The 9,017-nt window shown below is 45.3% G+C and overlaps 1 non-coding gene across 1 annotated transcript; it reads right to left on the minus strand.

The window, feature by feature from the left end:
• LOC132616340 (small nucleolar RNA R71) lies at nucleotides 1-106 on the minus strand. Its single transcript, XR_009573128.1, has one exon. It is a non-coding gene; the product is annotated as a small nucleolar RNA R71 (small nucleolar RNA).
• Nucleotides 107-9,017: the final 8,911 nt, after the last annotated feature.

Here is a 9,017-nt window from a genome sequence, read left to right on the forward strand (position 1 = left end):
AGCTTCGGGACAAGATCTTTGAGTTCAAACAACTTCCGGGGGAACAATTATATGCAGCATGGGAGCGTTTCAAATACTATCTAGCTCAATCTCCGACTCATGGGTTTATGGATGCTATCCTCACCGCGAAGTTCTACAAGAGGTTAGATACCATGAATCAAATTGTTGTCAACACTGCAGCAGGGGGATGCTTCATGGACAAATCATTTGTCAAGATCACTAGGTTGCTCGATAAGCTTACTACCCACAATCAAGCTTGGCACTCGAGTGATAGTGAAGTCCTGTCATATGGTAGTCCATCTGCTGCTGCGGTGGCCAAAGAAAATCATGAGCGAGATCATGCTTTTGCTCAATTGCAAACCACCATGGATTTATTATCGAAGAGGCTTACGGAGAAAGAAGCCAAAGGTGTTAATGTTGTCGAGGAGATGCCACCTTATGCTCCTGGAATGTACCAAGTCTCTGAAGAAGCTTATCTAGAGGGGCAGCCACAATATGAAGATGCTAATTATGTCAACATCTCGCAAGGGGGTTATCAACGGCAAAATTATCAAGGTCCGGATAATCACCCATGGCAAAAGCCTCAACAACAATTTCAAGGGAACAATTATAGCAGAAATGATCAGGGCAATCCAAATCAAGGGAATTACAACCACAATAATTATGGCAACAAGAGCTCGAACCCCTACATTCCACATAAGGGGAAAGCCTCCAATTCCCAACAATGGAGAGATAATTCAACTAGCAACTCTGCTAGCAACACGTCTAATGATTCTGCGGAACTGAAAAGTATGATGAAAAAATGCTAATGAATCAGGATAGAACAGAGAGCACAATCAAGGGAATGTCTCAGGTTCAACTATCTTATTCAGCTTCTATTCAGAAGCTTGAATCGCAATTCAGAGACCTTTCCCGAGAAGTGCATACTCCTCAACGTGGACAACTACCAAGTGATACAAATCCAAAAGGTAGTGGAGTAAACTCTGTGCAACATGCAGCTGCTATTAGCACCAGAAGTGGAAAAATACTTCAAGGTGCTAATAAAAAAGTGATTGATCTTGAGCCAATTGTTGAAGAGGAAGCACAGCCTGATGTATCTGATGATATTGTAGAGGAAGAAGCAAAGGAGGAAGTCCCTATTGTAGCTGAAGAGGAGCAGAACCTTGATAATCTCAAGGCATAAGGAGAAAAACAGGAAAAGGGGAAGGCAAAACTTTCTAGCGCTCTCTGCCCATTGAGCCAATTGTCCAAATCTTTACCGCCTTTTCCTCAAAGGCTAGTGAGAAAAACAGAAGATGACAAGTGCTTGCAATTTTATGATAAACTCAAGCAGTTGACGATGAACATTCCTTTCATGGACGCTGTCCAAGAAATGCCTGGCTTTGCTAAGTATTTGAAGGATATCTTAACAAAGAAGAAGAAGACATTGAAACACGACACTGTGGGTATCACTCATCGCGTTAGTGCTATTCTTTCCAAGACCACAGTGCAAAAAAGGGAAGATCCTGGAGCATTCACAATTCCACATACCATAGGGCAGCAGGACTTTGCTAGGGCTTTGTGTGATAACGGGGCTAGCATAAATCTTATGCCCCTGGAAATTTTCAAGAGATCGGGATTAGCGATGCCAAGGCCAACTACCATGAGGTTGCAGATGGCTGACAGATCGATAAAAAGGCCAGTGGGGGTAGTTGATGATGTGCTTGTTCAAATCGGGGAATTCCTACTGGCGGCAGATTTCGTGATTCTTGACTGTGCTATTGATCAAGAAATTTCTATTATTCTGGGAAGACCTTTCCTTGCGACAGGGAGGACTCTTATGGATTCCGAGAAGCATGAGATCAAGTTTCGGGTGAACGATGAGGAGGTGACTTTTCACGCCAGCAAAGGCATGAAATACCTAGTCCTTATCAAACTATTTCAATCATTAATTCCGTTGATGTGGTAGATGAAGCGGTAGAATTCAAAATGGAGGAAGAATGCTTGGGTGAAGCATTATCGGCCATCTTGGTGAACTTTGATGCAGAACAAATGGAGGGATATATTGAGACGGTGAATTCACTCACCGGTCTGGGGTCTTACTCTTATGAGCCCAAGAAACTGCCTCTTGATTTAGAGAAACGAACAACTCCTCCAGCAAAACCATCAATTATTGAGCCACCGAATTTGGAACTCAAGCAACTTCCATCCCATCTTAAATATGTATTTCTTGGAGCAAATGCTACCCTCCCAGTTATTGTGTCAACACTTCTGAATGAGGGCCAAATTCAAAGACTCATCGCAGTCTTGAGGAAGCATTTAAGAGCTTTGGGTTGGACTATTGCAGACATCCGGGGGATTCCCTTCGGAATTTGTGAGCACCGAATACAGTTGGAGGAGGAAAGTTCGCCAAGTGTTGAGCATCAGAGAAGATTAAATCCACCGATGCAAGAGGTGGTGAAGAAGGAGATTATTAAGTGGCTAGATGCGGGGGTGGTTTACCCTATTGCCAACAGTCCATGGGTAAGCACAGTCCAGTGTGTGCCGAAGAAAGGGGGCATCACTGTTGTCCCTAACTCTAAAAATGAGTTGATTCCAACGAGAACTGTCACCGGTTGGAGAGTGTGTATGGACTACCGGAAGCTGAATACCGCATCTTGCAAGGATCAATTCCCTATGCCTTTTATTGATCAAATGCTTGATCGGCTAGCTGGAAGGTCTTATTATTGTTTCTTGGATAGGTACTCAGGGTACAACCAAATCAACATCGCATTGGAAGACCAAGAAAAGACTACTTTCACTTGTCCCTATGGGACATTCGCTTTCATCCGGATGCCATTTGGTCTTTGCAATGCCCCAGCTACCTTCCAACGATGCATGATGTCCATATTCTCTGACATGGTTGAAAAATTTCTTGAAGTCTTCATGGATGACTTCTCTGTGGTGGGAGATTCATTCGATGAATGTTTGGACCATCTTGATCGGGTGCTACAAAGGTGTGAGGAGACAAACCTCGTGCTCAACTGGGAGAAGTGTCATTTTATGGTAAAGGAGGGCATTGTCCTTGGCCATAAGATTTCAGAAAGAGGGATTGAGGTTGATCAATCCAAAATCGATGTGATTTCACAACTCCCTCCACCCATTTCAGTAAAAGGAGTTCGGATTTTCTTGGGACACGCCGGATTCTATAGAAGATTTATCAAAGACTTCTCCAAAATTGCAAATCCAATGTGCAAACTCTTGGAAAAAGAGTCCAAATTCAATTTTGATGAGAAGTGCATCAATGCTTTCGACGAGTTGAAGCTAAAGTTAACCTCCGCACCTATTGTTGTGTCCCCGGATTGGTCACTGCCCTTTGAATTAATGTGTGATGCCAGTGGTCTTACAATTGGTGCTGTGCTTGGTCAGCGGCTAAACAAAATCCTGCACCCAATTTATTATGCCAGCAAAACATTAAATAGAGCTCAACTGAACTACACAGTAACGGAGCAGGAACTACTTGCTATTGTTTATGCCTTTGAAAAGTTCCAGGCTTATTTGTTGGGTGCCAAGGTAGTGGTTCACACTGACCATGCTGCCTTACGCTATTGATTGCTAAGAAGGATGCTAAGCCTCGGTTGATAAGATGGGTCTTGTTGCTACATGAATTTGACTTTGACGTCAAAGACCGAAAAAGGTCAGAAAATCAAGTAGCCGACCATCCCTCCAGACTGGAAGCACCGGGGAGACCAATTGATGTGCTGGATATTGATGACACTTTTCCGGATGAAAGAGTCTTGGTCATCTCCAATGATGTGGCACCATGGTATGCCGATATTGCCAATTATTTGGTAACTGGCATCGTTCCTGAAGAGTTGAAGGCATATCAAAAGAAGAAATTCTTGAGAGATTGCCGACAGTATTATTGGGATGAGCCTTACTTATTCAGGACTTGTGCTGACAATATAATCCGAAGATGTGTGGCGGAATCTGAGGTGATGGATATTTTGAAGGCGTGCCATGATTCTCCGGTTGGTGGGCATCACAGTGGAAATAGAACCGCAGCCAAGGTTCTAGAGTGTGGCTACTACTGGCCAGCCATTTATCGTGATGCAAATATGTTGGCACGCTCTTGTGATAAATGCCAACGCCAGGGCACAATAGGTCGGAGGCATGAAACTCCGGTGAATTTTGTTCTTGAGGTGGAGCTCTTTGATGTATGAGAGATTGATTTTATGGGGCCCTTCGTTAGCTCCTACGGCCTGAAATACATTCTTGTCGCGGTGGATTATGTCTCCAAATGGGTGGAGGCGGTGGCCTTGCCTAACAACGATGGTAGGAGAGTCAATGCCTTTCTAAAAAAGAACATCTTTACTAGATTTGGCACCCCTAGAGCTATTATCAGTGATGGTGGCTCTCATTTCTGCAACAAACCATTTGCTGATCTTCTTGAAAAATATGGCGTGCATCACAGGGTTGCCACTCCATATCATCCTCAGACGAGTGGTCAGGTTGAGGTCTCAAACAGAGAGATAAAAAGCATCTTGGCGAAGACGGTCAATGTGAATCGCTCTGACTGGTCCAAAAAGTTGGATGATGCTCTATGGGCATATCGCACGGCGTTCAAAACGCCTATTGGTTATTCATCGTATAAGTTGGTATTTGGGAAGACATGTCATTTGCCTATTGAGCTTGAGCATAAAGCCCTTTGGGCATTGAAAAAGCTGAATATGGATTGGCATGAAGCAACAAAGCTGCGGTTGTTTCAAATCAACGAGATGGATGAATTTAAGTACAATGCCTATGAAAGTGCAACACTGTACAAGGAAAAGATGAAATACTATCATAACTCGAAGATCCTAAAAAGGGATTTTCAGCCAAAGGACTTGGTCTTATTGTACAATTCACGCCTAAAGTTCTTTCCAGGCAAGTTAAAGTCTCGGTGGTCTGGTCCTTTTGAAATTGTAAATGTTTCCCCAAATGGAAGCGTCATTGAGGTGAAATCCGAGGATGACACTCGGACTTTAAGGAGAATGCACAAAGAGTGAAGCATTTCCATTGGTGTATTGATGATGGTAAGGTCGTTGATAGGTATCGTTTGAAATACGGTTCCTGAACTCGAAAATGAGGTATCACGTCGAGCTGTGACGTTAAACCAAGCGCTGTGTGGGAGGCAACCCACATTTACCGCTTTGTAAGTAGTTTAAATTTTGTATTTCCTTTGTGTTCTTTTGTGTTTTTGATGTGCTAATGTGGTAGGATTTTGACAACTGAAGAGGCCAAATAACTGCTGAGTTTTCCCCGACGAGACGTTCCACGTTACTGCCCGTAACTCATGTTATGGTTCGTATCATGTAGCGTAACAGGTGAAAAGAAAATCAGAAATCACTGAAGGATGGAGGAAGAGTGTTACGGTATGAGTTACGGACCGTCATACATGTTACGGACCGTAACACATGATCGTAACTTTGACAAAAATCTGGGCATTAACTGGAAATTTTGCACCCGTTACCCCAGGTAATACGGACCGTAACACGAGTTACGGTCCGTCGGATGTAGTGCCAGGTCATTAATGAATAAGAAAAACGGGGTCGTTTGGTTGACCGTAACACGTGATACGTCTCGTATCTCATGTTACGGTCCGTAACAGGGAACGTAACCGTCGGACGTGTTTAAATACATGACCCGACGGTTACAAAATTAAAAAAAAAAAAAAGAACCGGTGCCTTTAAACTTTTTAACTCCCTCTCCCTCATAACTCCCCTCTTCTTTTCTTTATCTCCTCCTCTCTTCATCTCCCACTCTCCCTCATCTTTCTTACACCATAGTTGCTGCGTTATTGTTTAAAATCCCTTCTTTACATTTCGACTTTCGTCAAATCATCGCCAACGATCAGGTATCACCATGTCTTGACTCTCTTTCTTCTTTTATCGACACGATTGCTATGATCTTCATGAGTAAATTTGTATGATATGCGTTGAAATTAGTGTGTTGATTGTGTTGAATGAGTTTAAATTCCCATCGATTAATTGCGTGGGATTTGACAATGGTTGGGGGTTGGGATTGGTATGTTTGCTGTTTGAGAGACTCGTGGGCACAAGCACATTGTTTCCCACTGAGTCGGAGGGCATCTCGATTGAAAGTTTCATTCGTGAAATTAATAAATTGGTTTGCCCACCAACTGTTCGATAAAAGGTTCCAAAGAAAACTTCGGTAAAACCGGCTGAAGTCTGAGTAACCCGAGGTATGTGAGGGGATAAAATGTTGTTTTACACTATACCCAAGGAGCATAAAGTCGAAAATCTTGGCCTCGTGCTTAAACGAGAAAATTTGTCCAAGCAATTTGTCTGTTAACTGATTGCCCATCGATCCGTGTTACGGGCCGTAACGTGTGTTACGGACCGTAACATCCTTCGTAACACAGATGATTTCCATGAAAACTTTCTGGAAATTTGGCTGATGTTACGGTGAGATGTTACGGACCGTAACACGAGTGACGGTCCGTAACATCGTACCGTAACACCTATGATTTCCAGAAAACTTTCTGGAAATTTTGGTTACGTTACGGTTCAATGTTACGGACCGTAACGTGTATGACGATCCGTCGAAGGCGTTATGTTCCCTGTGTTAGAAATGAACAAATTGAGTTACGGTTGGACGATACGGCCCGTAACACCATCGACGGTCCGTCGACTATGTTACGGTGCCTGAGCTAATTGAAGTCATAACTTGAACCAATAAACTGTATAATTGAACAGCTTCTCGTGTATCATATCTAACTTTACCTTCCACAGGTATGGGTAACCCACGGCAAGCAAAGAAGGTTTCACCCAAGGTTGTGGAAAAAGGAAAAGGTCGTGGTGCAAGCAAAGTAACCTCACGGCCGCGCGACGAAGATCTAATCAAAGACACCAGGGCTACAAAGCGGCTAGTCGCACCCAGCAGGCCAGCCCCACCATCCGAAAGTTCCTCCTCGTCTGATGAGGAGAGTTCATCTAGTTCGTCGAGCCAGAGTGAACCCAGGCAGGCTGTCACACCACCACACCGACCTCAACCACCCATTAGATAGCCTACTGCGGAGGAGCGCGAAAAAGAGCGCGAGCAGGAAAGGAGAGAAACGGATATTCGGATGAGGGCTATGTATGAGCAGGACCTCAGGTTTTCTGTGGAGGGATCTGAAGACTTGTACAACAAAGGGTGTGAGCTGGCAAAGAATGAGGGGCAGGACCCAAAGCGGAGTATTTTCGAGGGGAGGAACGTCAATTTCGATGGTCTCGATGGTTATCCAAGCATTCGTGACACTATCCGCTTCCATAAGTTAGAGTTTTTGAAAAACTCTATAGGGTCCTACATCCCGGCTCTTGTTCGGGAGTTCTACCCTTCTTATGGGGCTGGTGTATTCAAAGCACTGAAAAAAGAGCAGCGCGCAACTCAAGTTCCGGCCATGACCGAGGTAGTAGTGTGAAAAAAGAAGATCGATGTCTCTCCGACGGCCATCAATAGAATACTATTCGGGGAGGATTATATAGAGCCCACAACAACGGAAGAAGGGGAGTTTGCCTACAAAATTGAACAGAAAGATACAATCTCCGTCAGAAAATGGGTGGCCTCAGTGATTGCATGGACGGCAGATCCCGAATGGGAAATAGTGCCAAAGTTGACAGCCGCTATGCGGATTTGGAAAAACACCCTCACCCCAGAGGCAAAATTTTGGTGGCAGATTGTTCTGTTCCGCATCCGTCCTACCCAAGCAGATAATTATTTGACTCCGGACAGAGCCGTTCTTATGGCTGCCCTTATGTCGAGGTATAAGATCAACTTTGGCAGACTGGTAGCAGCAGATCTCCGGGAGAGAGCCATCCAACCAGCCACTTCCCTCATTCATCCATGTTTTCTTACTCTCTTGTACTTGCGTGAGGGACCAGAACCCCTCCCCTTGATCGATCACAGTGTGATCGCCAGGAGTATCTATGACATCACAAAGGGGAGAGATGATATGCCAAGGTTCAATGCCATCTGCCTCGTCCTCTGAGGTGCCAGAAGGGCCAACGGGATCAGATGTTTTACCCTTGGCTATCATGAGTGCTGAGGAAACTGCCGCGAGTCAGCTCACAGATTCTGAGGCTCCACTTGCTGATTATGCTACACAGCCCATGCCAGCTCCAGCCGCACCTACTTCGGGGGGTCCTACTTCTTCCACTGGAGCGAGCCTAGCACCGGCTCAGCCCATACCAGGAGTCCCACCCGAACTGGCGAGAAAAATGATTTTCAATCGGGAAAATTTTGGGGCGCTGGTCCTGCAAGCGGATCGCACAGATAGGAAGGTCAAGCAGCTCATGACTGAGCTAAAGTTGTACACAAAAAGGGCTATTGATGCAGCGCTGCGGCCGATAAAAGAACAAATGGCTGATGACCACCTACAGATCCATTCTCGGGTAGATGGTATTGAGAACAGAATGACGGAGCTGACTAGGACACACCCCGCTGTGGAATTAGGCACTATTCGGAGTGAGTTGCGGAACCTCAAGGATGATGTGCAGAAATTGAAGGCACAGGAAGTGGGTGTTGTGACGGATCAGATTCCGAAAGTGCATACAGAGTTGGTACAGAGCTTATACCAGCCAGTTCAGAGTTTACTTGGGGATGATGACATCGAGGACACGGTTGAGGAGGAGCACGACGAGGAGTTGGAAGAGGATGCCCACTCTTTGGCTAAAGGGAAGCGCAGGAGATCCTCGCCAGATGATGAAAACCTCGAGCCCATTCTCCAGAGTCATGATCCATTTGCTTCTTTGCACCCACAGAATGAGGAGGAGGAGCGGCGTACTTTGAAGAAGATCCGCCATGAGTCCCGGCTGAGTTCTGACACCACTGGAGCGACTTCTAGCTCAGCCCATCCCATTGAGCCGGCTCACCATACTTCTCCACCACCCACTGCGACTGGGACTTCTAGTGTTGGCCAGCCTGACACCGCCATTGCTCCACCTCATGATGCTGCTGCAGATCCGAGCGCCTAGTGCGCTCCAGGGAGGCCCTCCGTTCTTTTGATGCATTACATA

The sequence above is a fragment of the Lycium barbarum genome, chromosome 10 (assembly GCF_019175385.1).
Source record: "Lycium barbarum isolate Lr01 chromosome 10, ASM1917538v2, whole genome shotgun sequence".
Lineage (NCBI taxonomy): Eukaryota > Viridiplantae > Streptophyta > Magnoliopsida > Solanales > Solanaceae > Lycium > Lycium barbarum.